Source organism: Castor canadensis, chromosome 6 (genome assembly GCF_047511655.1).
Source record: "Castor canadensis chromosome 6, mCasCan1.hap1v2, whole genome shotgun sequence".
Lineage (NCBI taxonomy): Eukaryota > Metazoa > Chordata > Mammalia > Rodentia > Castoridae > Castor > Castor canadensis.
Genome location: NC_133391.1, coordinates 91439450 through 91466570, shown reverse-complemented (window position 1 = coordinate 91466570; position 27121 = coordinate 91439450). Strand labels below are relative to the sequence as shown.

At 39.2% G+C, this 27121-nt stretch overlaps 1 pseudogene; it reads left to right on the top strand.

Annotated features, from left to right (window-relative positions):
- The window catches only part of LOC109699859 (HBS1-like protein), a 48103-nt pseudogene that overhangs the window by 6786 nt on the left and 14196 nt on the right, over nt 1-27121 (top strand).

Here is a 27121-nt window from a genome sequence, read left to right as displayed (position 1 = left end):
TACAGAAGAATATTTGGCACATGAAAAGAACCGCATTCATTTATTCATACATCCTTAAAATATTAAGCATCTACTTCATAAAAATATTTTATTAAGGGCTGATTATACAACAGAGGACAAAATGGATAAGTCACTGACCTTATGGAGTATACAGTTTAGTTCATGAAAAAGATCTAAAAAGCAGTAAAAGCAAAAGTATCTGAAGATAACCAAACTAAGTGAACGTGGTAGAAAAAGACCAGATGGTTATTTTTAGCTGGGGTGGTAAGGGAAGGCTTCTCTGTGGAACTAACATTGAAATTGAGTTTTAAATAGAGAAAAATTTAAAAAGTCACGCATACACAAACCTAAAGAAATTTGTAAGCCAAGTCAATGTGTGTTTTTTCTTCTTAGGATGATAGGCTCATTTGGAAGCTTTTATACAAATAACCTTTAATTCATGCTTTTAAAGACATGACTGCTGTGTGACACTGAAGTTGGAAAGTCAAAAGCTGAACCTATTAGGAAGTTGTATTAGTTTAAGTATGATTTGCTGAGAAGAAAAAACACAACCAAGATAGTAGTAGCTGAAACACAATGCACATGTTTGTTGGCAAGCTGTTGAGAGGTATATGTTCATAGTTGTGTGCTAGTTGTATGCTAGTCCAAGGAGCCAGGGGATTCACACTCCTTCTATACAATTGTTCTACCATATGTGATTTCCACATGCCAGATCAGATCTTGATCCAAGGTGACTTTTGAAGCTCCTGGTATTATCTCTAACTTCCATCAAACAGAAAGTAGGGTAAGGATTGCTTACATCCCATAAGCCAGATGCCAATCTCACCTGACTAAAGGAGGGCCTATAATGATAGTATTTATTCTGTGCATTCATGTGGCCCATTAATATTCTAGACATCATTTACTAAGAAAGAAAGACTGAATTACATCTGAAATAGAGTGATGGTAGAAAGAAAATACAGCGATGGTGGTGGTGGAAAGAAAAAAGATTGCTGTGTAGGCCTCTTCTCTTTGAAGGAACTATGCCCTGGCATGCAGTTCTCTGCTTTGGAATTACATGGTATCGTAGTGTTCAGGGGACAGGGTAAATTGATCTTTCAGTAAATATTAGTTTTAAAATATACATAATTTATCAACAAAGTTACCTTTAGTGAGGAGAGAAACATCAGTTTCCTTTCTGCTGCATAGCATTGGCCTTCCAACACATTTCTCTAGCCTAAGGATGCTCTTCCTCAGGAACCTGCTACATGCTGTAGCAAGTTCTTGCAAATGATGGCTCTAGTATGTCCCAGGCTTCCTAGGGTTGAGGCCCCCTGCTGATGCAACCTCCAGGGCACTCATCTTGGTGAATTCATGTAACCAAGGTGCATGGAGGTATTCAAGAAGTCTGGGAAGCCGGGTGCTGGTGGCTCACGCCTGCAATCCTAGCTACTCGGAAGGCAGAGATCAGAAAGATCATGGTTCAAAGCCAGCCCAGGCAAATAGTTCACAAGACCCTATCTCAAAAAAACCGAACACAAAAAGGGCTGGCAGAATGGCTTAAGGTGAAGGCCCTGAGTTCAAACCCCAGAACTTCAAAAAAAAAGAGAAGTCTGGGAAGTACCTGAAGTCACATATAAAACTTTATGTGTTATATGATTCCTCTAATGCCCTTCCCCCCAAAGTTAGCTTCTATTGACTTAGAACGATGTTGAGATATAACTAAAAGGTTCTCTTACCTCACTCTGGCTTCTTAAAATTTCTCAAGAACGTACATCAAAACTCAAAAGTTCCTTGCCAAATGTTCTCATCAAAAATACCATTATCAAAGAAGGATAGAGAGAATGAACAGTTCTTCCAGGGACAGCACTTCTTTGAATACCACCCTTTCCTAATGGGACCTTAAATTTTGACAAAATGCTTCATACAAAATAATGTTAATAACAAATGTTAAATAATTTGTTAATGCAAATGACATTAACCCATGAACTAAAACTCTTACAGAAGGATATTCAGTATATGTTATTTAGTTGCATAAATAAATGTCAGAGCTGTAGTTTTTTGGTTTGGTTTGGTTTGGTTTGGTTTGGTAGTACTAGGGTTTGAACTCAGGACTTCGCTTCTGCCACTTGAACAACACCTCTGACCCTTTTGCTCTGGTTATTTTGGAGATCTGATCAACCTTTTTGCCCAGGCCTGCCTGGAATGCCAGCTCCTATCTTATGCTTCCTGTTGTCACTGAATGATAGTGCACTACCTCAACTTTTTCTCATTGAGATGGGGTCTGGCAAACTTTTTTGCCCAGGGTTGCCGGGAACCACAACCCTCCTGATCTCAACCTCCCAAGCAGCTAGGTAGCTAATATTACAGCATGAGTACCAGTGCATGACTAAGAACCATAAACTTTTATTTATTTTAAAAGATACTACTATTATCTACTAGGTTTTTTATTTTAAAAATGTATCTCATTTACATTTCCTATTCAAATAAGAAATAGCTCTGTCACCATGACTGGGAATCTTCTTTCAATACAGCCACCTCAGTGAATGGTTTTACCAAAGTCAGAAACCTAAGAAGAGCCTTGACTGTTCATTTTCCTTTACATGTCATATGTGATGGTTAATTATATGAGTCAACTTGACTGGGCCATGGGATGCCTAGATATTTGGAAAAATAATATTCTACTGTGTCTGTGAGAGTGTTCCTAAATGATACTAATATTTGAATCAGCCTAACGAGTAAAGCAGATTGCTCTCTATCATGTGGGTGCATCTCAGTCAGTTGAAGGCCTGAATGGAACAAAAAGACTTGCTTCCCCTGAGCAAGAGAGAATTCTCCAGCAGACTGCCCAAAGACTAAAAGTGGAACATCAGTTTTCCTGGGTCTCCACCAGCCTCACTGTGCAGATTTTGGACTTGCCAGCCTCTGTAATGTGTGAGATAATTCCTTATTTTATATTTTACACACAGTCTTTCTCCCTCTCTCTCTCTCTCTCTCTCTCTCTCTCTCTCTCTCTCACACACACACACACACACACACACACACACACACACACACGCATACAATGTATTGGTTCTGTTTCTCTGGAGAACCCTAATACACCTATTAATTTATTAACAAGTACTTTAGACTCTAGCTTCAAAATATGTCCTATGTTCATCTACTTAGTTCTGTCTTCAATGTCATTAAATTCATTAAGTTATGGATCTCCTCTTTCAACTATTGTGGTAACCTCTGCTATAGTTTGGATCTAGAATGTTTCCCGCAGAATATGTCAAAGGTTTAGTCCTCAAATTGGTGCTATTGGGAGGTGGTGGAAATTTCAAGAGTCAGGGATTAGTGAGAGGCCTTAAGTCAAAGGAGCACACCCTCAAAGTGGGTTGTGGCACCCCAGCCTTCCTCTTTCTCTCTTTTTCACTTCCCAGCCAGAAATGAGGCAGAGCATGAGGGCTTTGCTCTCCCTCATGCTCTCTACCATGAGTAGTTGCCTCACCACAGGTCCATAACAAATAGGACTAATCAATCATGGGCCAAAACCTCCAAAACTGTGAACTAAAATAAGCATTTCCTAATTTAAGTTGATTATCTCAAGTATTTTATTATAGTGATAGAAAGTTCACTAATTTTAAAATATTAGATAATTTATCCAAAGTTACAAAATTAAGTGCCAAAATGGAATTCGGGCCTGGGTATCTCAATGACAAGGTCTACAGTCTTAGTCATTGAATTATAATGTGCTTACAAGACCCTGTTCCATAATAGTTGCTACATTTCTGCTAATGAAATTGCTTTGTGCCAGGATAATCTTTTACAAAACATTAGAATTTATTGTCCAATTATTTAACAAAAACATACTCCTTAAAATCTATGCATATTAAACTATGTTTTGTGAGGAGAATAATTATCCTCACACTTCAAATATATAATATCAATAGTTTCATTTAACTAGTAAATTTTCTCAGTTACTTGGAGTTGCTTTTGACAATTAACATTCAGTAGGACTAGCCATAATAGAAAACTTCAGACATTCTATAAGACTCTGTAGTGAGTTAGAGAGATTTCAGAGATGATAAAAGAAAAAAGATACGTCATGAGATTTGTTTTGGCAAAACATCACAGGATTATTAAGGTTACAGAACTATTAGAGTTACAGCACTTATGAGAGGGTGGGTAGGGAATGAGGGTATATCCAGGAGGAGAGGAAGGCAAGGAATCACAGAGGGAGAGGTGGTCACATAGGGACCTTACATGACCATGTGATGCTATTCAGCAGCCCACTTGCAGCATCCTGGAGTCTTTTCTAGCAATAGGGTTTATCTTATCTAAGGCTAGCATCTATTGGATACAGTTTCCCATGATATGAAAAACACAAAGGCTACAAATGACTGAGACTCTGTTTATTTTGGATGTGTAAAAACTTGAGTTTGGCACCAGTAGGCTCTTGAGCTCACAAGTTGCTGACTACAGTGAAGAAATTGGCCATCTTTGGCTTATTTATATAGCAGATCCACATTAGAGCTCTTTCTTATACAATGGACTGGCCAAACAGCAGCAGCTTACTTTTAAAAACCTCTAGGCTAAGATAAAATCATAATTTTTTGTTCTTTGGCAGATAAATCTGACGCATCAAAGGAGTATTTGTGTAGGCATTTGAGAGTGTCAAAACTCTCTGAGAAAAATATTGACCCTTTACCAGGTATTGCTACATCTCTGCCCAGGGCATTCCCACATGGAACTGAGGTTATTTCTAGATAAACATAAAACAACATTTTAATTTGTGTAGTTACATTTATTCTGTTGCTGACCATCTCCAATTTTAAAAATGGATCTTAAATGAAACACAGTTTTCATTTCAAACACTGAGCAGAAAACACAATTTAGAACTGAAACTTGTGCTCAAAGAGGCAGTTGAAAGGGATGGTAGCCATGAAGTTGGTTTTTGTTTTTTGTTTTTTTTTCCTCTTTTTGCAGTACTAGAGTTCCATCTCAGGGCCTCATGTCTGCTAGGCAAGTTATCTATTACTTGACCCATACCCCCATATGTTTTTTGCTTTAGTTATCTTTTGTACACTATCTCACATTGGGCCATGATCCTTTTACCTATGGCCTTCTGCACAGGTGGGATTACAGGCATGCATAGTCATGTCCAACTTATTTGTTGAGATGAACTCTTGATAACTTTTTGCCCAGGCTGGCCTCTAACTATGATCCTCCCAATGTCTGCCTCTGGAGTAGTTGGGATAACAAGTGCAAGCCACCATACCCAGTCTGAAGCTCTTAAACCCATTCTTCACATCTGAATTCTAGGAATTAGAGAAATTTCTACTTGGTAGAAAAATCTATACTAAGTTATAACTTAGTATCTGCATTTTTTGGGACTAGCTTTGCCATGTCACATTGCAGCAACAAACAGCTCTTCAAAAAGTATGATGTGTTAAAATAGTGAAGATTATTTCTATCTCTATTACATGTTCAAAAAGGGTTTGGGATGTTTGCTGTACTATATATATCATTAGGGGTGCAAGTTGACTGGAATGTATCTTCTTGCAGTTATTTTGTCTGTACCATTGCAGACAGAGGAGCAGGAAAAGAGGTGCTAAAAATCTCCCAAATACTTCTCATATTTCATTGCCCAGAATTAGTAACACCTAACTTTAAAGTTTTGAGAACTAATGTACTTTTTATATCAGGTTTTTTTCATTTTTCCTTTTCTTTTCTTATTTTTTATAGTGGGGCTCAAACTCAGGGCCTACACCTTGAGCCACTCCACCATCCCCTTTTTGTACTGGGTTTTTTTGAGATAGGGTCCTACGAACTATTTGCCCAGGCTAGCTTTAAAACACCATCCTCCTGATCCCGCCCAGCTTGTATTAGTTTCTTATTGCTTGTTTAACAAAAGACTACAAACTTGTGACTTAAAAAAATTGATTACTGATAATTCCACCATTCTGAAGGAAAGAAATGCAAAATGAGTCTTGAGAGACAAAAATCTGTCCCTTGAGTGATCCCTTGACTGGATCCCTTCTACCTTCAAAACCAGCAATGTCTAATTTAGTCTTTCTTGAATCACTTCGCTTTGACTTTAGCTCTTTTGCCTCCCATTCTTACTCATCATGACTCTTGTGATTACACTCAACCTGGACAATCCAGGATGCTCTTCCTATTTTGAGGCTCAGGTGAGTCATTCTCCTCGCACTCTTTGTTTTTCTTTGCCATGTTCATAGGTTCTGGAGTCTGGGACAGGAATACTTTTGAGTATCCATTTTTCTGCCTACCATAATAAGATATGAAAAACATTTGTAAACGTGTGCAAATTGCTAATAATTCTTATTCTGTTGTGCAATGACATTATATAAAATTCACATTTAAAACCATGTAAGACCTGATAAACTTCCTTCAGTCAGTTCATGGAAATCAAGTAATACAGTACATTTTCCTTTTTGTCTTAGAGACAAGGAAGAAGGAAAATTAATTCAGCAATACATTTCAAAGGCATTTTAGTATCAGGTTCTGGAACAAGTAAATTTTTCTTTCTTATGTTGCCCTATAATTTCTTTCTTTAAAAAAAAATCCTTCTTGATACTTCCAATGCTTTTAGAAGAAAAAAAAAGTGTTATGAAGTACATTTGTAGGAAAATAAAATTATATTGCTGAATCAAACAAAAACTATAAAATACTGAATACAACATGAAAAGAAAATTAAATATTGAGCACTATTCTGTAGAACAAACTTGCTTTTTCTATTTTACATGTAGCCATGTAGAGATCTTGGTATATAGCTACTTAGAACAAAAAATACAGGAATAAAACAGTATCCTTCCCCTTAGGATAGTATATTTTTTGGAGTGACAAAAGGACATGCTTAAAGGCATAACTGGCTGCATCTAACAGGAAATAAGAAGAAAATTATCATAAGTAGTAGTACAAGTTGGATCAGGGAGAAAAGAAGGAAGAATGATAATTATAGGAAAAAAGTGTGACAGGACAATAATCAATTTCAGAAACATTTTCAAGTAAAGAGCAAAGTTATAGATGACTATGTCTGAAGGACTTGTTCTTTTCATAAGCTTTCTGATGATTCATTTTATATGGTTAATATACTGTTGATAGCTAAATCAGAAAAGGTATAGACCAATTTCACCTAAAAACATAGATGCAAAAAAGCAAAATAAAAATAAGCCAAATTCTCAATATATTAAAAATATTACATTTTTAGGGTTTATTCCTGCATTGTAAGATAAGAATGGCACATTTTTCCTCAAAACTTTACTTCCTTTACTGTGTCTGATCCTCCCCAAACCTCAGAGAGTACAGGCTGCTATTGTGTCCATTTCATAAATTGGGAAACAGTGACCTAGCCAAAGTCACCTATGATCAGAAAGTGGTGCACGAGCAAAAGCCTGAAAAGCCAGCTTCTCTCTCTCCCTCTCTGTCTCTCTCTCATTCATTATGACGTTTATGCATGCAATCTACTTTGATCATAGTCATACCCATCTCCTTCTCTTTCCCCCTCCCCCCTCCCTATAGTCTTCCTTTTACATTCAAACCCTTTTTAAAGTTTATCAATGTGGTTCACATTGATAGATCAAAGGAGAAAAGTAGAATGTTTAATTCAATGGGTATTCTAAGTCCAAATAATAATTGGACACACATTCATAGAAAGGAAACTTAACAGATTAAAAATTGGCCAAGTGCTGACAGCTCATGCCTGTAATCCTACCTATTCAGAAGGCAGAGATTGGGATGATCTCAGTTTGAGGCCAGCCCAGGCAAAAAACAAGATTCTATCTCAAAAATACCCAACACAAAACAGGGCTAGTGGAATGGCTAAGTGGTAGAATGCCTACCTAGTGAGCATGAAGCCCTGAGTTCAAACTCTAGTACTGTAAAAAAAAAAAAAAAAGCAAATAAATGAAACTTGAAGAGACATTCTATTATCTAATAGACTTCTATCTAAAACTTGTTGTAACCATATTTAGGGACTGTATGGAACTTTATTTTGAATTCAGAAACAAAATATGAGTCCCCATCATAACTGATCCCATTAAAATATATATGCAATGTGATAAAAAATAAGACATACATAAAGATTGGGAAGACACTAATCATTCATTATTAATATTATGTTATTGTACACATAGAAAATCTGAATCTATGGACATTAAAAAATATTTCACAGGTCCAAATTCAATGACTCCAAAGAAAAACTAAACATAAAAATACAACTAGCACATCATATTGAAATCCCTAAAAACAAAAGACAAAGAGGAAATTATTTCTAAGCCCACTTTAAAAAGAACTCATGCAAGAAGAAAATAGAAAGATATTTTTAAAGCACTGAAAAAAAGTTTAAGCGTACTCCTTTGGATTCTGTATCCAGTGCAAATAACCTTTAAAAAGAAAAGCAATGCTAAGGCAATTTTAGATTTAAAAAAAAATTTGAGAACTTTTTTTATCTACACACCTGCATTATAAAAAATATATGGCACATTTTCCATGAGTAATGGACATGAAACCAGATTGAAAATGTGTCTCTACTATAGAATGAAGAGCTCTTGAGATGGTCAATATAAAGGTAAATACAGAAAACATTTCAATGATTAGTTGTTTTTAAAAAATGATTTTTAAGGCAGAAGTAAAACAATATATCATGGGCTTGATGTTAAAATTGTAAATGGAAATACACTATTGTAACTTCTGAAATGCATCAGGTTGTAAAATATTTATTCAAGGAAAATTAATAGGTCAAGAATCATGTTGCAATACCTAGAGTGATCACTAACAAAAACAAACAACAAAAAAGATACACTTAAATAAAACATATAGAAACAGACAGAGGCGAATGGAATAACAAGAGCTGGGATAAAGCTCAGTGGTAGTGCACTTGCCAAGCATGAAAATGTTATTTTTTTAGAAAAAGACACATTTTAAATATAAGTATATAGTTACTGCCATGTTTAGAAAAATACATACAATATAATACTTTAGTTAACCCCCCCTTATCTCTGGGGGATATGTTCTAAGACCCTCAGTGGATTCCTAAAATAACAGATCATATCAAACTTTGTATCTTGTTGGCAATAATGGCGCCAATAGGTTTCAGTTCTTATGCACCCTTAAAATCCTGTTTTCCAGGATCACGGTCCTGCTTCCCAGAGTCACAGTCCTGCCTCCCAGAGTCACAGTCCTACCTCAAGTCTAGCTTGAATCCTCCTTCTGCCCCAACCTCTAATCAGCATGAACCATAAGATCCTAACCAATCAGATCATGCCAAGTCTCACTGAGGGGTATTTAAGCCCCTGACCTTCTCTCCCTCTCTCTCTTGGCTCTCTCTGCTCTCTCCCTCTCCCACCCAGCAATAAAGAATCTCTTGGCCAGATCACTCCTCTCCACGTGGTCACCTTTGGGGCCTATATTTCCTTACATTTGGTGCCGTGACTCGGATGGGGGCTCTCCACTAATCCTAGTGGGATCCCCATTCCAACTCACCCCACAACCACCCTGAGGACATGACTGGCCAGGACTCATCCTCCCGATCACCCTGCTCGCATCCAACACTGGACATTCTTTGGTGAGTCCACATACCCTTATTGGGCTCCCTTTGCGGTCTCTCCCTTCGGTGTCTCTGGGGTTTCAACACCCCCACTTTTTGGATATATCTGGAACTCAGATGGTAGAGGGGGGGTTCCCTTCCCTCTGCTTGGCTTCGGTCTATTTTTGTCATCGGTTTCAGAGACCACCCATCTGCAAAGCCCGGTGCCAGGTGACCCACAGCCTCTGGGCCCTGGGGGCCCTAAAAGCCACTTGAATGCAGTGACAACTGTTTCTCGTGCGCCTTGTACCATTCTCAGGATATTCGAGCCACAAGGGGACACTCCGTGACTCCATATATCCTGCCAACTGGCTCCCACTATGGGGGCCACCTCCTCTTTGCCATCTGACTCCCCACTAAAATGCCTCCTCAATAATTTAGACACCTTGGGTCTGACCCCAGAGATAAAACTGAAAAAATTGATCTGCTTTTGCACTCAAATCTGGCCCACTTATCCTTTAGACAACCAAAGTCACTGGCGCCTTTTTGGGTCTTTAAATCCAAACCTTTTATGGGACATATAACTTCTGTGAGCAATCGGGACGATGGGGAGTGATTCCATTATGTCCAAGCCTTTTCATACCTCCATCTAAATCCAGCTCTCTGACTTCAAATCCTCCCTCTGTACTTTCTGTTCCCCTGCACAGATTCTATCAGCCTGTAAACCAGTTTCTAAATCCGCCAATTCCTCTCCAAAAATCCTCCTTCCCCATGTAAACAGACTTCTTGCACTGCTTACCATATCTATCTCCTCCTATCTTCCTGAAAAACTTTCCCTGTCATGGAGTTAAGCAAGCCACTCCTTGCCGATTCTGACCTCAAGGAGGTTCCAGCTCTGAGAGAGCTCATGCTTTATTGGGTGACCAGAGAGTGGAGGTTTCATTTCCTGAAAGCCTGCCAGTACCAATCAATGGGAGCAACCTGGAGGCACAGGTGATGGCTAATCCCTTAAACGTGTGTCATGCCTCCAGGCTCTGCCTTCCCCTCCCTTACCTAAGATGTCAGTGCACCTTTCTGCCTCCTCCATGGTCTCACCATGTGTCCTCTGTCTCTGTCTGCCTTGCCCTCCCTGGGCTTACTGGGACCCTACCTCCCATGAAAAACCTGTAGCATGGTACCTTATGACTTATGTTATTCCAACTGGTTTGCCAGGCCTCTCAGTCTAAAATAATTTTAAATCAGCTGCTTTACAAAAGTGCTTACAAAAACCTGCAGCTGCCACGCTTATGCTCTAACTCTGCCCCCACAAGGGGAGGAGGGAAAGCAAACAGATGCATCTGTGCACAGGATGCCAGCTCCTGGACACAGCAAAAATGCCTCCCATAGCTAAGAAAATCCATAGAGAGGACCCAGCAAATCCTGGGCCACCAGCCACACATGGCAATGGCTGCAGCCCACCACCACTTTCCCTAGAACAAACACACGCAGAGTACACAGGAAGGGGGGAGGAGCGACAGGCTGCAGGATCAGGCCTAGGCAGTCAGGGTCATTTGTCCCAGGTGTGTGTGGAGGGAGTGGCTCCTTGCACAAGTCCTGCTCCTAGCCCCACCTCACACCTCAGGGCATCAGACCCTTGTAAGTCAATTGTTAGCTCAAGGTTATAGTTCCAGAAATAACTAAATAGACATTACTGTGGTCTCTAAATTTCTCATTTAGAATTTTCTATACCTTTGGCCTCAGCATGAAATTTTCCCTCCAAATATTAACACTAGTTGTCCCATATGGCACTGTTATTGGCCTGAAATGCCCTCTGAATGCCCTTCTCCAACTTTACAAATGATTCATTTCTTTGTTAAAAAGGTAGCCTTTATTAAAGAAGCTGCCTGCTGTTAGCTAAAAGACAGGATCCTAACGTTTTGTTCTTTCTAGGTGGGACCTGGATCTTCCAGTCTTCTGGCTGGTAGATGTTGGAAGCTTTGTACTGAGGTCGGCCTCAGTATGCCTTGGGTGACCAAGAGAAGTGGCCTTCACAGGGTTCCTTAAATTACAATACCATACTCCAATTAGACCTTTTCTATAAAAGTAAAAAAAAGTAAACTGAGGTCCCCTATACAAGTTTCCTTCATTAGAAAAGCAATGGGTTCTGGCCTAGGCCACTCAGGTTGGAAATGATTATATGGCTCAAGCAGTAGAGTGCAGCTTTACAAGCATAAAGTCCTGAGTTCAAGTCCAGTACAGCCAATGTAAAAATAATAATAATAATAATATTTGGGGCTGTGGAAGTAGCTCAATGGGAGAATGTCTGCCCAGCATGTGCAAAGCCCTGGATTCAATTCCCCAGCATAAAAAATAAAATAAAATAAAAAATGGTAAAGAAGATAAGTGGCATTAATGTCACTTCAGCCATCTCATAGTAGAAAAACATAGTTTAACCTAGACCAGATCCCTCATTCTTCAAGTGAGGAAACTGAGGCCCAGAACAGTTCAGAGACTTGCTCTCCAGAGTGTCAGGTGTCAGTGTAAAATAACAACTTTACTTTACAGCAACAACCTATCAGAAAGCATACCACGGTGGACTCAGAGTCACAGGTGAGAGAGGTTCTCCTCAAAGATAAATTTCTAACAGTCAGCCCCAGATATTTGTTAAAAAGCTCAGACTGTGGCTGAAGGGAAAAGTCATTGAACCAAATAATACAGCAGCCATGTCTGTATTTACGGCTATGTCTGTATGTCCGGGACCTTACTAACAGGACAGAAAAAGATAAGAGACACCATGGCCTCATTGCTGCTCTCAGAGTGGGCCCCACCCAACTAGGGCCTGTATCCTGAACTTGCTACCATGGTGGACAGGAGGGGCACTTCTGCAGAGAATGCTTACGAGGCGGGGGGGGGGTGGGGAACAGCCCGGGAGACAGCCCCACCCCCAGCCGGGACCTTGCCCTCTGCAAGGGTAACCACTGGAGGTCTAAGTGCCCCCATCACCAGATGGAAGGCGAGGTACCACCTCCTATAGATTGATGGGTCTCAGCCTCCTGTCCACACTCCACTTCTTGGCATCAATGTTGAGGAGCCATAATGGCAGAAAAACAAAAAGTCATTTTCCTCCTAGACAGTGGAGCCCATTTCTCTGTTTTACCTTTTTCTCCCGGTCCCCAGTCCAATGACAAAAGTTATCATTCAGGGCAAATCTGGCCAGCCCCTAGAGTGCTAGTTTACCTGGCCTCTGGCCTGCTCTTGGAGACACCTCTTCTTCTGTCACTTTTTCCCCATAGTACCTGAAATGCCAGTGTCCCTGCTGGGATGGGATTTAGTATCTCAATTAAAGCTCAAATTCTCCTCCTGGAAGGCAGCTATCTCTGCTGCCTCCTCCTTCAGGAACAAAGAAGATTCCACAGTGTGGACTGATGAGATGAGTGTAGGGTGAGCAGAACAGCCCTCCCTATTCAAATAAAACTCAAAAATCCCTCACAGTTTCCACACCTAAAACAATATCCCCTCAAGCCTGAGTGATGATAAGGCCTTATGCCTATCATAAATTCCTTAAAACAACAAGGGCTACTAGTTAGTCACTCCAGCCCCTATAATAAATTTAAAATTCTTATAAAAGTTAATTTTAAAATATAAGTTACAAAGTAAATAGCTGGAAAGGATATAGATAGGTAATAAATGTATTTTTGAGAAGTTAAAGGAAAAAAGAATGGTTTTTTGGATGAGAAGTGATTTTGCAAAGAAGGCATTTGTCCTAAAGATTGTTTCAAATAGGAAGGATTAGGACAAGCCATCAAAGGGTTTAGTATGTTATATAAAGGTCTGAGTAAGTTTTAAAAGTGCATAATAAAAAACTTCGATGTGTGATAAAGTTAAAGTTGAATATAATCTAAGAGTTGCCTAAAAGATTTTTAGGGTCATGTCAAACTAAAATCAAATCCTCTATGTCTATGAAATAGCAAGGTTATCTTAATATTGTTCTGCTCTGAGTAACATCTACAAAAAACCATTACAGAGAAAGATTTTATCAAAGAAATTATTTGTTTTCTGCTGATCTTGTCAAGCTTTAAGTACTACTAAATCAGAGTTCATTTACATATTTGCTTATGTGTCTTAAATGACCACCTTGTAACAGTGTTATGTTATACTTTATCTAAATATGGTACAAACATTTAAAGGGTTAAAAGTGTCAATTTATATAAAATAATGAGCTAAAGCTCTCTTTTATCCAAGAGTGTTACATTTAAATCCTGACAGCTCCTGCCTCCCACAGGTCACCTACCTAGGTGTGGCCTTAAAGGGACAGACTCACTCCCTGAGTCACAAATGCATCAACCCAATCTTCCGTTTCCCAACCCCCATACCATAAGACAGCTTACAGCTTTCCTGGCAGTTACAGGATTTTGCAGAATTTAGATTCCTAGGTACGTAGTCCCTGAACAGACACCTTTTTATGCTCCTCCTAATATTCCTATTTTGGTCTTAGATAATGTATGGCCACCCATTTCTCTTAGAAAAACTTGCCTCCAACAGACTCTGCTCCTCTGGCTGACTACCTGCCTTCTCAGGGAACTTTTCAGAGAGCATGCAAACCAGATCCTGCCCCACCCTGTAACAATTTCTGTTAAACCAGGGCAACTTGTTCTCCAAAAGGATATTTTACCTTCTCCATTGGGACTTCGATGGACCAGCCCTCATCTGGTCATTCTCATGACACCCACTACTGTCAAGCTCAATGGGTTCCCCAATGGCAGCACCTCTGAAGAAACAATTAGAAAATGGAGAAGGGAATTGGAGGACTCTGAAATTGTCTAGGGGACAACATTTCACAGTGGTTCTCCTGGCCAATGCCCATCCTAATGCCTATGTTCTCGCTCTCCTATTCTTAAGCTTCCTCCCTTGTATCATACTACATGTCTGCTCTTGCTAATCAAAAATTTAACCAGTTGTACCTCCAGGGATACCAACCTCTCAAATGCGAGGATAGTTGGCTGATACCTGTCATTCACAGCTCAGAGGATTGGCTCAAGACTCTTTATGACCTATGGCTACAAGGGACTTTCATCAACTTCAGGGAAGAGGAAATCTTCATTTTTGGAGCCTGGGAGTACACCATCATGAGGCTCAGCACCCCAACATTGTTGGCCAACTAACCTTCCCCTCCTCTACACCGTCCCTTGCCAGCTCAAAGAAGCCAGAGAGAACACAACGCCCCCCTTCCTTAACAAATAAAAAAGGGAGGAATGTTGGCAATAATGGTGCCAATAGGTTTCAGTTCTTACTGCACTCTTAAACTCCTGTTTTCCAGGGTCACGGTCCTGCCTCCCAGGGTCACAGTCCTGCCTCAAGTCTAGCTTGAATCCTCCTTCTGCCTCAACCTCCAATCAGCATGAACCATAAGATCCTAACCAATCAGATCATGACGAGTCTCACTGAGGGGTATTTAAGCCCCTGACCTTCTCTCCCTCTCTCTCTTGGCTCTCTGCTCTCTCCCTCTCCCATCCGGCAATAAAGAATCTCTTGGCCAGATCACTCCTCTCCATGTAGTCACCTTTGGGGCCTATATTTCCTTACATATCTACCATGCTTTTTTTCTATATATCCATACTAATGATAAAGTTTAATTTACAAATCAGACAGTAAAAGATTTCTTTTGGTTTGCAATATGAGTCATCTATTTTCACGTAATTTTCTGTGAGATCACTGGAGTTTCCCTGATCTGGGATGAACTTGCTCTTTCTTGCATATGCAGGCCAGCTGGGAGCCCTGTTTGGGCCATCTTGGGTACAGCATGCCTGCTCCTTGTGTCTCTCATTCTCCTCTCAGGACAAGTGAACTTGCTGGATGTGTCCTTCTCATTACAGTAAAGAAACACAAGTGAATCAGCTCAATATCACACGTGTTTTTCAAGCTCTTCCTCCTAGAATCCTATCAGCCAAAGTGCATATCATGACTGAAGTGAAAGTCATAATTGGAGGGCAAGGTTATGTGGCTAAGGGCATGAGTTCAAGGACAGGTGATGAACTGGGACCATTGTTCCTACCCAGTCTCAAGTCCTTGCTTTTTCTTTGGTGCTTCTACAGTACTTTGCACATTTCTCCTGCTTTCATTTTATTAATGTATATTAAATGTACAAAGGGGCTTCACTGTGATATACCCATATATGTGTATAATGTGCTTTTGTTACCAGAAAGTTAACCCTTGTGAATGCCTTGATTCTTGCATACAGCAAGAGAAGAATTCAGACAAGACTCAAAAATATAGTAAAAGTAATAGTAAAATTTATTAGGAAAGCAATTTAGTATAACAGAATAAAAGTGAGGAGAAATGGGGGAAAAAAGGGAGAAACATTTCCTGCTCCCTAGGCAAGAAATGGGAGTAAAGACTCAAAATGGTGGTCATCATCTCTTAGTCATACTTTCCAAGCTGGAGGAATACAAGTGGTCACTAAGATTGGATTTGAGTGACTAAGATGGATACTAAAACAGAGATGTCATCCAGGCCTACTCAAATAGCAGGGCCAAAGGTATGCGTTAGGACTCCCATTTACCACACATGTCTTTCTTTCATTTTGTCTCTCCACCCATCCAAGTTGCCTAGGAGCTTGTTAACATCTCAAAGAGAAAGGCAAGTGCAGATAGCTCTGGAATGCAGATAACCCTGTTCTTGTAAGTTAAACTTCTGAAAGGAGATGGGAGGGGGTGGCTCGTAGCTCTGATTTTTTAGTTTTTACTTTCTAGGTTCAAACTCTGAGTCTGGATCTTTTATTTATTAAAATAATATAGCTTCCCTGACTCCTCATCTATCTATCCTGCTTCACTCATCACTCATGGCTACCTGACACTTTGATCAAATTCATCTCCTCTATTACTCTTTCTTATACATTCTTAAATCCCCTTTCTTTTTATTATAATTTTAATGTGTATCATTATTCTATTTTCATACATTATTCTATTTTTCCATACATAAAATATTTTGGTCATATTCATGCCCCTGTCACCCTCTGCTTTCACCCTCCTGACACGTGGATCAGTGGAATAGAATAGAAACCCAGAAATAAAATCCACACAGCAACAGCCATCTGATTTTCAACAAAGATGCCAGAAACATACATTGAAAAAAATGACAACCTCTTCAACAAATGATGTTGGGAAAATTGAATATTCACACGTGGAGGACTGAAACTATCTCTCACCCTGTGCAAAAACCAATTGAGGTGTCTCAAAGAACTTAATATAAGACCTGAAACTATAACAGAGAAAACAGTTGAAGAGATAGGCATAGGCAATGACTTTTTCAATAGGAATTACAATTGCTCAGGAAATAAGAGCAAGAATTGACAAATAGGATTACATCAAATAAAAAAGCTTCTGCACATCAAAGGAAACAATTACCAGAATGAAAAGACAACCTACAGAATGGGAAAAAACTTTGCCAGCTATTAATCAGGTGAAGAATTAATATCCAGAATATATAAAGAGCTCAAAAAATGAAATGCCAGAGGCACAGTAAAAGATTAATAACAACAAAAGTTAATGATAAAATATAACAGTCACAAAAATATACTGTGATAAAATTGCCACCAAAAATATCCTTATGCTTTGGTGCTATTAGTAAGTAAAAGAAGGGTTATTTGTGTAAGGAAATATAAGCCCCAAAAGTGACCACGTGGAGAGGAGTGATCTGGCCAAGAGATTCTTTATTGCCAGATGGGAGAGGGAGAGAGCAGAGAGAGCCAAGAGAGAGAGGGAGAGAAGGTCAGGGGCTTAAATACCCCTCAGTGAGACTCGGCATGATCTGATTGGTTAGGATCTTATGGTTCATGCTGATTGGAGGTTGGGGCAGAAGGAGGGTTCAAGCTAGACTTGAGGCAGGACTGTGACCCTGGGAGGCAGGACCGTGACCCTGGAAAACAGAAGCTTCAGGGTGCAGTAAGAACTGAAACCTATCGGCGCCATTATTGCCAACAAATTGAATACAAGCACTGTGATGCCATGAAAGTCATGATAATGAGCCAGCTACTAAGTGACTAATGGACAGGTAGTGTATGCAGTATGGACATGCAGAACAAAGGGATGATTTACATACCAGGTGGGACAGAATGGGATGACACAAGAATTTATCATGCTCCTTAACATGGCTCATAATGTAAAACTTATAGAGGTTTTATTTCTGGAATTTTCTATTTAATATTTTAGACCATGGTTGACTACAAGTAACTGAAACTACAGGAAGTGAAACCATGAGCTGGGAAGGAAATCTGTACTAACAAAAAGGTTTGTTGTATCAACATTGGACAAATTACACTCACAAAAAGTTTTACCAGTTGAAAGGAGTTATCTCACAATGACAAAAGGGAAATTCTTAAAAAAAAAAAAAAAAAAAAAAAAGTGAATCCAAATGTTAGGTCCCTGGCATTCTTGGGGTGGGCAGAAGGGCCCAAGGCTACACCTTAAAACCAGACCCCCGGCCCCCTCATTTATGACTGCTTGTTTCTACCTGCCTGATTGTTTTTTGGCTTGCTAAACAACTCAGGAACTTCCAGTTACTCAACTAGCCAAGCATGTCGACCTGTTCCATCTGGTGATCACAGATAATCAGAGACCACTCTCTCCATCCCTCATGACTTGGCCCCTCCTATAAAGCCCACTACCCAATTCACCCAAGTTGCTGCTCCCTGACCTGGGGGGGGGGGGCAGCCCTGCGGTCTGGATTTCTAATAAATCTTTCCTTTCCACATGTAGCATGGTCTTAGTTCGGCAGTACCTTACATCTGGTGCCGAAACCCAGGAGAGGTTAACAGGACACTCTAGCCTGGATCTTGCTCTCCTCAAGGATCTTTGACCCCAGTGGCAGCACCTTTCAAGGATAAAACATTGTACACCAACTTCAGACTCTTCCACTACAGCAAAGGATGAGTACTCTTGCGTACCGCTGGGCCCCACATGGCTAGCCTCTCCTGCAAACTCTCTCACTCTTCCACTCCCGCATAAGTTCTTAGTCCTCATCTGGCTGTCCATCTGCTTTCCCTTCGCAGCCCAGAAATCCTCCTCCTGTGACCCATGCTTGCACATTGCATGGGAAGGACGTATTGTTACTAAGACTTTACTGTTCCACACTTACTATTCCTGTGCAGGCTCTGTTATCAGGTCATGCACTCACAATCACACCATCTATGAAGTGTGCTACCATGATAATTTACCTGCTTCAACCCCACTTATTGCCCTCTGGAGCAGTGGTTAGAACTCAGGAGTGGCCACCTCACTGGGAACATTGTTACTTGAACCCAGGTGTTTGATCCTGAAAAACCAGTGTCATTATTGTTTGATGCTTGTGCAGCCATAGACAAACTATGTGGAGGTACAGGCTGTGGCTGTAGGGGTCTGGGTTGGGAAAGGACTTATACATCAAATGAAAAATATATGTGCCAGGAAGGCACATATAATAATAATAATAATAATAATAGTAATGAGGGTTATCATTTTTGCCCTTATTGGAGTTGTGTTTCATGGGCCACATCGCATGGGGCTACACACTCAGCCCTCCTTCAAAAGGGCACCACTACCCCTAGCTGCAGTCAAGGCATCTGTAACCCTGTAAATTTCACTGTACTTAAGCCATCTGACTGGACACAGGCACAGATAATTAGCATAAGGACAGATGGTGAAGGCTTTGACCCTGGGACTCTGTTATACCTTAAGTTAACAACTGTTACCCATGAGAGTTCCCCATACCAGGTCTTCCACTCCTTTTATGAGGAAATGCCAAATAAATTCCCCATTTCTATTACAACTAAAAACCTGTTCCCCACACTGGCCAAATCTATAGCCCAGACACTAAATGTCACTTCGTGCTATGTGTGTGGGGGAGCCAACATGGGAGACCACTGGCCCTGGGAGGCAAGGGAGTTAGACCCATGAGTGACTTTCAATGAAAGTGCCTTCCAATGAAAGTGCCTTCCCGCAACACAGGACAGGTGTCTGGCTCCTTAAAACTTCCATTATTGGGAATTATGGTATCTCCCACCATGGAAAACAATTCTCCACCCTAGTGGGGGAACTGACTTGTCTAGGACAGAAGTTTTACAATGACACAGCCTAAGAGACTCAGTGGTGGGGTACCCCAAACCATACGGCCAACTTTTCTAATCTCAAAACAGCATGGGATAATCTTACTGCAGATATAAACTGGCAGGCTCCCAGGGGACTGTATTGGATCTGTAGAAGGCAAGCCTATACGGTGTTGACTAAAAACTGGTTTGGGTCTTACATGCTGGGCCAACTTTCTTCTTGCTTCCCCTTGAACAAGGTGAAAACCTGGGAGTCCCCATATATGAACAAAGATTAAATAGAAAAAAACAGGGAACCTTACAAATAGGCACTTGGAAGGATGATGAATGGCCCCTTGAGTGAATCATCCAGTACTATGGTCCTGTCACTTGGGCAGAGGATGGGTCTTGGGGCTACTGCACCCCTATATATATGCTCAACCGCATCATCAGGCTGCAGGCTGTTGTTGAAATTATTACTAATGAGACTGCAAGAGCCCTCAACTTGCTGGCAAAACAAGGCACTAAGATGCGCAATGCTGTCTACCAAAACTGCTTGGCTTTGGACTATTTGCTAGACTCTGAGGGAGGAGTTTGTGGAAAATTTAACCTGAGCAACTGCTGCCTGCAGATTGATGATGAAGGAAAAGCCATAGAGGAGATCACAGAGGGAATAATAAAGCTTGCCCATGTCCCCGTCCAGACTTGGAAAAGCTGGGATCCTAATAGCTTGTTTGGAGGATGGTTTTCTGCCATAGGTGGATTTAAAACACTGGTGGGGGCAGTGGGCCTAATTCTGGGAGCATGCACAATACTTCCCTGCTTCCTTCTCTTGGTTATACGATCTATTAGGTCCATTATAGAGGCTACTATAGAAAGAAAAACAGCTGCACATGTAATGATGCTATGGAAATATAAGCCCTTAAACCAGGAAAATGCTCTTCAACCTTAGATGCCTCCAGGATCATTCAGGGAACTCAGCAGACAGACTCCCCACCAGATGCTACTACAACCTTCTCCCAACAACTGGCCTTGTCTGCAAATGAAGCCTGGGACAAACCATCAGCCTCTGCTCCTGGTGACCTCACAAATTTTCAAATTCCAGCCAAACCCCCTTTAACAACACCCCCACTCAGCACGAAGCAGCTACATCGATTGGTGCCCATAATACCAACAAAAGTTGGAATGGTAGGTCCCTGGCATTCTTGGGGTGGGTAGAAGGACCCAAGGCTACATCTTAAAACCAGATCCCCTCATTTATGACTGCTTGTTTCTCCCTGCCTGATGGTTTCTCGGCTAGCAAAACAACTCAGGAATTTCCAGTTACTCAACTAGTCAGGCATGTCAACCTGTTCTGTCTGGTGATCACAGGTAATCAGAGACCAGAGACTCTCTCCTTCCCCCATGGCTTGGCCCCTCCTATAAAGCCCACTACCCAATTCACCCAAGTTGCTGCTCCCTGACCTGGGGGGGGGGCAGCCCTGCAGTCTGGATTTCTAATAAATCTTTCCTTTCCACACGTAGCGTGGTCTTAGTTCGGCAGTACCTTACACCAAATATGTATGCATCAAATAACAGAGCTCAGTAATACATAAAGCCAACACTTACAGGAATATTGGGATAAATGAATCCATATCTATGGCTGAAGATTTTGACATTTTAAAAGATAAGTTTGTAGAATAAGGTAATGAAAATTTTGACCACATTGTCAATCAATTTGACCTATTTGCTGTGTATAAAATACTATATTCACAAGCTACATAATATATATCCTGTACAATTGCATACAAAACATTCAGCCAATTGTACTCTATCTGGGTTATAATATTAACAGCGCTGGTTCAGTCATGATCAGAAGAATTCCAAATTCTTCGTATGCCAACAGAAGGGAGTTTATTAAAAGGTAGGGAAGAGAAATACAATGGAAAGCATGGTGGGGCCCAGGTGAAAGCAGGAAAACCAAGAGAGCATGTCTCTCCCTTTCAGATCCTTTTAAAACCTATGATAACCAATTGGGAGGGCAGGAAGAGATTCCCAGCCAATAATCAATGATTGGGAGAGGCATTGTTTGTTCCCAACCAGATGAGGGTGGTTGAGACTCCTCCCTCCCCAATAATGAACAAGTTGGGAGAGGAATGGGCAATTCCCAGCCAGGGGAGGGTGGTCCAGGCCATCCCCTGGCAACCTACATGAGCCCCAAACTTCTACTTCTAGCCTGCTTCAATAAAATGTGACTCAATAGATTTCAAAGGATTAAAATAGTTGACTATAGTTGATTTTTATCAGGAATCCACATAAAAATCTGGAAAATTCTCAAATATTTGAAAATTAAATAATAGATTTCTAAATAACCCATAAGTAAAAGTTATTCACAAGAGATATTTGCACATGTTTTGAGCTGAATGATGCTAAAAACAAAATGTAGAAGTATTTATTTATGAACATAATTCAATGTTCAGAAAAAACATACCACTTTATTTACATTAGAAAAAAAAAGTTTAAAAATCTCTTAAGAAACAATTAAGATTTCATCCGGCATTTAGATAAAAAAGAGAACCTAATCCAAACAATGCACAAAGAAAGAAATAATAATATAGGAGAATAAACCAATGAAAAAGGAAAAAAATGAATAGAGAAAAAGAATTAAACCAAGTGTTGCTTCTTTAAAAGTTGACAAATCCTTAATTAGACTGATGAAGAAAAAAACACAAGTTACCAATAGTAAGAATAGAAAAAGGTAACATTACTACAAATCCTACAGCTATTTAAAGGATAAGGAAATGTAATTTTTAATAACTAAAATTGACAGGATAGGAAATAGAAAATTTTAGTAGCCTTATGTATGTTAAAAGAATTGTATTCATAATTAAAAGCACACATACATAAACACACAACTCCAATATGATTTCATTAGTATGTTTTACCAAATATTTAAGAGAAAGTAATATTTAATAAAACTCTTTCAGGAAATAAAGAAATCACTATCCAAAGTCATTTGTCAAAGTCATCACAAATCTTATTCCAAAACAAGGACATTGCAAGTAAAAATATTAAATGATAAATAACAGTCCTTATGAGCATAGATTTAGAAGTCCTAGAGGAAATACTGCCAAATCAAATCCAGCACTATAGTAAAAGGATAATATACCATGACCATGTTTACATCAAGAATATAAGATTATCTTAGCATTAAAAATGACCCAAAATGAGATGGGGGTTTAGCTCAATGGAAGTGCGCTTGCTTGACAAGTGCAAGGCACTAAGTTCAGTCTCTAGCACTGGAAAAAGAAATGATCACATGAATAGCTTAATATACCCAATAACATATTCGGGGGAAAAAAATCAGCAGTCATTCATAACAGAAGTAATCAGATAACTAAATAGGGGATTTTCTTTCTGGAAAAGGGTACCTCAAAATTATTTTCTTATCTTGCTTGGGATAGGGAAGGATTTCTTAAATAAAAGTCATAAGACATGAGCCATAAAAAAGTTAGATTCATACATTTTTACTAAAATTGGGACATTTTCTTCATGAAAATAGACTAGTCACATGTGAAAACACAACCCACAGAGAATAGTTGTAATACACAAAACTCCCAAAGACTGAGTGTCCCCAAAATATAAGAAAATAAATATGACCCAATAAAAAAGAGTACAGACAACTTATTAAATTCACAGAAAAAGAAGCTTGTAAAACAAGATTTTAAGAAAAGTTCTCAACTCTACAGTAAGTTTCCACCTTTCTGATTGGAAACAACCCTGACCCAAACAAAATGGAGCAATGAGATCACTTGTGTACTAAGTTGATAACTCAGTTTAAAGAACACTTTGGCAACAATTGGAACACTGAAGAGGTGCCTATCTTAAGACACACCATCCCTGAAGACATACAGGTATGTGTCACTGGATCTCTCAATCTCTCTCTCTCTCTCTCTCTCTCTCTCTCTCTCTCTCTCTCTCTCTCTCTCTCTCAAAGCTTATGCCCATGAAAGGGTTTTCATTCCAAAAGAGTTTTAGAATAAAAATTTGAAACCTTGTAAATGTTCATCAACAGAAAATTTATAAATAAAATCTGATTAATTCAAAGTGGAATGATACATATACCACTCAAAATTAACAAACTAGAGCTACACTTATTAAAACAGATGTAAGCTGGGAAACTTTCACTAACAAATTCCATAAAATTCAAGTCCTCTGGTACTGCTTATGTAATATTTGTAAATTGTTTATTAGAATACATCAATTTTACATAGGGTGTCATTGAGTTATTTCCATGCATAAATATATTGTACTTTGATAAAATTCACCACTCATCCCTCTTTCTTACTCCCACTCCTCATCCCTCCCCTTTATTTCACAGTTTTTAGGTTTCATTGTGCTCTTTTCCTCCATGCCTGTAATGTACTTCAATCATACCTCCATCACCTTCTCCTTCCCCTTCCCCTCTCTCACTCATTTTCCTCCATTAGTTCCCCTTTTACATTCATGTCACATTATTCTATTTTACTTATGTAATATTTAAACATATGACATCAAATGTATTAGTTAAGGGTACAAACAAAGTAAAAGTTAAAATTAATAGATAATACACTCAACAAATTCTTAACAATAGGCATCTCTGAGCTGGGAGAAAAGGATGTCAGTAAGATGTAATTTAAAGTTATTGCCTAACTGTCTTTAGCATTTGTTGTAAGGGAGGTCTGCTGCAAAGGATCCTGTCAATATTTGCTTTATGGAAATGTCTTTATTTTTCCTTCATTCTTTAACAATAGCTTTTCTGAATATGCCCTGTCACTGTTGTCTTGTTTCCACTGATTACAATGAGAAGTCAGCTGTTCATCTGTTGTAGTTCACTTATGTTTGCTGTTGTCTGCTGCTTTTCTTTTCTTTTTATTATTGTTGTACATGTGACATTTACAAAAATTCTTACAATACATCATAGTTGAACTCACCTCCTCCATCATTCTCCTTTATCTCCCCTTCCCCCAGGAGACTTTTTGTCTAGCTTTCAAGAGCTGGACCACAATGTTTCTAATCTTCTCTTTCTTCACTTGATGCTGTCCAGCAGGTCTCTGGAGTTTTCTTGGTTTTTACTCATTCTTTTGTCTTTGTGTTCTTTCAGACTGATCTCTCATGTTCACTGATACATTCTTTTGCTACCTCAAATGTTCTATTTAGCCTTTTTAGGCAATTTCTATTTCAGTTATAACACTTTCCAACTTCAGAAAATCCACATGCTATTTTTTATAATTTCTGTCATTCACTGGTATTGAATTTTAATTATTATTCTGTCATGCTTTCCTTTAATCTTCCTAAAGGTGGTTTTCTTTAGTTCACATAACATATCTATAACTGTTTTGATATTTTGATTTGATAAATTCTATATCTGATCTCCTCATAAAGAATTTCTATGGACTGCCTTTTAAAATATACCTGTCAACATTTCTGGTTTATTTCTGCTACTGTTTGGTTGTATTTGAGTGTGTCCTCCAAGAGTTCATGTGCTGAGAGTGTGTGCTGAGAGTATTGTCTTCTGAGTGGTGATCTAGACTCTCTTCCATCACTCCCACCATGTGTCATCCACCATGAGGACATGCAGCCAAGGAGGTTCTCATGACAGCCAGCATCAGCCCTCAAAACTACTGTGAGTTAAATATAAAGCCTTTGGGTTATTATATATATATATAATTATATTATATATATATATTATATTATATATATATATATCGATGAAAAGTAAACTACTCTTTCAATGTCTTACCATTTTTTGTTGAAAAGTACACATTTTAGAAAATACAATGTAGCCAGTCTGGATTCTGATCCCCCAGCCTGAGACTCTAAGGTTTTTACACTTTGGGCTTGGAAGTATTTGTGAAGTTTGGGGAGTTTATAAGTCTATGTCCGTTTTCTCTGTCTGCATTCACAAAGCTTTGTGTTTAGCCTGGGATAAGGTGTTTAGTAGGGCTATTTTTTTTTTTTTTAATCTCTGATGAACCTTGTACTTTAGTTCAGCCTTCCAGATGAACAGGGAAAAGCAGGATGTTAGTAAGGGACTCTTTGGCTACAGCATTTTCTAGATCTCCCTTCTAATTTTCTGGAGCATGTACTATTCTGTTCTTGGCCCCAACTATTATCGTGATTTTAGATTACTCTTCATATTAGTCTTTGCTGATGTTTTGCTGCTAAAGTTACTGTTACTGGGGACAGTGCCTCTGAACATGGACTCTTCCATGCCTTTTTCCAGTCAGTCTGTACCAGTATGGCAGAAGAGATAATAGTTCTCATTACACTCTGAACCTGCCTAGGTAGATGTTCTATACCATGAACTGGGAGGGAGCATGGGATAAATCCCACAGAGTTCTACTATTCTTGTCAAGGTTCAGATCTTCTTGAGTAAATGCATCTCAGTCTGCTATCTCTCTTTGATCAGGGCATTTGCTTCTTTTACTGAAATGTTCTTTCACTGAACATAGCACACGTCACACTTTCTTCAGTAGCAGAGACCTTCCCTGACTACTCTTTAAAGTAGCACTAATCTCAGCTGTCCCTAATCCCTTATCTTCATTTTTCCCTAATGCGCTGATTTTTATTTGATGTATTATATATTTACTTATTTATTTGTTCCTGCAGATGAATGTAAATTGCTTGAGAGTTAGGACTTTTGTCTGCTTTGCTTATTGCTGTTCTACTAAAATCTGAAATAGTTCCTGCTATACATGAGCTCAATAAATACCTACAAAATATCTGAATAAATGAATGAACATGTATAAGGAAGAAAGCTTTATTTGTTCTATTCTTAACTGCCTCAAACTTATTTAAGTCTTTTCTGTTCTTTTATTTACTTTCAGACTCTATCTGAATAATATTTTATTTTTCAGTTCTACAATTGTCTGCTTCTCATAGTTCCCCCATAACTTTTTTTATTTTCTTAACCTTGTAGTTCACATATTTTACCATTACTCTGGAAAAAGTAACTTGACTCTGTTAGTGTCTAAAACAGGAATAGCCTCAGTGGTATCCAACACAGCTATTCTCTAAAAATGTTCAAGTTATGGGCTGGGTGCATGGCTCGAGTCGTAGAGCACTTGCCAAGTAAGCAGAAGGCCCTGACTTTAAACCCCAGTACTGCCAAAAAAAAAAACAACAACAAAAAACCAAGTTATATTAAAGAATTTATAATATCTAATTTGCCATTCAGATATCATATTACTTACTTCTGGTCCTTGGTTATATCACAGAGAGTTAATTGTGTATTCTCCTTGATGATCTATAAATACATACAATTTCACCCTATGCATTGATAAAGTAGGTTTTTATTATTATTTGTAACTTGATTATCCTTTTAGCTGCAAAAGTCACAGTGAAATTGCAAAATATTTGACTTTTAAAAGTTAGCATGTCGGGGATTGGAGGTATAGCTCAAATGCTAAGAGCATCTGCTTTGTAAGTGCAAAGCAAAAAGCAATCATGTTGGGCTGGTGGTGTGGCTCAAGTGGTACAGTGCCTACCTAGCAAGCATGAAGCCCTGAGTTCAAATCCCAGTGCTGCCAAAAACAATTATTATGTCTTTTTCA